This window comes from Pyrus communis, chromosome 16 (genome assembly GCF_963583255.1).
Source record: "Pyrus communis chromosome 16, drPyrComm1.1, whole genome shotgun sequence".
In the NCBI taxonomy this organism is placed as follows: domain Eukaryota; kingdom Viridiplantae; phylum Streptophyta; class Magnoliopsida; order Rosales; family Rosaceae; genus Pyrus; species Pyrus communis.
The window spans coordinates 20,805,193-20,806,803 of NC_084818.1; the positions used below are offsets into that span (position 1 = coordinate 20,805,193).

The 1,611-nt window shown below is 38.6% G+C and overlaps 1 non-coding gene across 1 annotated transcript; it reads right to left on the minus strand.

Moving 5' to 3' along the window:
- Positions 1 to 1,097: 1,097 nt before the first annotated feature.
- Positions 1,098 to 1,208, minus strand: LOC137721605 (small nucleolar RNA R71). The gene has a single exon (XR_011066676.1). It is a non-coding gene; the product is annotated as a small nucleolar RNA R71 (small nucleolar RNA).
- Between the last annotated feature and the right edge of the window lie 403 nt (positions 1,209 to 1,611).

Here is a 1,611-nt window from a genome sequence, read left to right on the forward strand (position 1 = left end):
TACATCAACCAAAATGGCGCCGTTGCCGGGGACTGATTTCAGTCCCTTGTAATTGCTTGTTTGCTTGTTTGCTATTTTGATTAGTGTCAAGGTTCATAACTTGTCAAATTGATAACTGGAAGTTGATTTAAGTTGCATACATTTCATGTGTGGAAAAGAATCCCTTAGCCATTCCATTATCCATTGGTTTACATCAATTTGCTTTACAATCTGCTTTCGTTATAATCTGTCCATTTAATTGCATTTCGTCCAAATACAATTTCTCCCCATATTTTGTTAAGTTTTAGGCTTAGAATCTGTCTTATCTTGTGTTTTGAAGCATTTTGAGTCAAGCACAAACCTAATTTTCGTCCAAAGTTGAGTTTAGTGTCAAAACTGCCCAGTTTGTGTTTTTAGGCAGTTTTGAGAGTTTTTAGCTTGTTTTGAGTCTTGTGAATCTGTTTTGAGTCCTTTGAGTCCTTTCAAACGTTTTTAAGTTTATTCTTGTTCATTTCATTGTTGTTTGCTAGTAGATTTTCATTCACACTTGTGTGATTTTATTTCAGGTTGTATATGTCAAATAGACTTGTTGAGTTAGGCCAAAGAATTGAACGGTTGAAGGGCCACACTTTGGACAACTTTGTGCCATCAAGTTCATCCTTTAGCCGTGAGGAAGAGGAAGGGAATTCACCTAGTTCAACAAGTAAAGAATCTGAGCAAGTTAATTGGGAAAGAGAAGAAGAGATGGCGGGCAACCTAGATGAACTTCGAGCTTTGGAGGACTTTGCTCAACCAATCATACCAAATTCACCTTCATGCATCTTGCTGCCCACAGAAGCTAGAAACTATGATCTCAAATCTTCACATTTCCATATGTTTCCTTCATTTTATGGCTTACCTAATGAAGACACTTTAGCTCATATTAAAGAGTTTTACAATGTTGTGAGTGGCTTACCTTTGCAGGGAGTAAGTGAAGCAAATTTGAGGATGAGGGTGTTTCCTTACACCTTGAAAGATAAGGCCAAGAGTTGGTTGATGACTCTAACACCAGGTTCCCTCACTACATGGGATGCCGTGGCTAAGAAGTTCTTGGAGAAGTTTTTTTCCACTCAAAAGACAGCCACATTAAGGGGACAAATCTTCAACTTCAAACAAGATGATGGTGAACCTTTCAATGAGTGTTGGGAGCGTTTTAAAGGCCTCTTGTTGCAATGTCCACACCATGGGTTACCTTTTCACTTACAAATGCAAATTTTTTATGAAGGACTAACCCAAAATTGTCAATCAACTGTGGATAATGCAGCAGGTGGAGCATTGAAGAAAAAGAATGCTCAAGAGTCATATAACATTTCTGAGATGTTGGGGGTCTAATGCTCAACACAAAGATTTAAGGGGTAAGAAAGTTGGAGTCTATGAAACAAGTTCTAATCATGAGCTTTTATTGCAGGTAGCTAACCTAGAAAGGAAGCTTGAATCCGTGCTCAAAATGGTGCCAAAAGCTAATGAAGTGTGTGCTATTTGCAACATACCAAGCCATCCTACTCACCAATGCCCATCTAGGGAGGCTTACCCTGAGTATGTTCAAGAGCAAGTGAACCTCATGAATTCTTACAATCAAAGGCCAAGGAATGA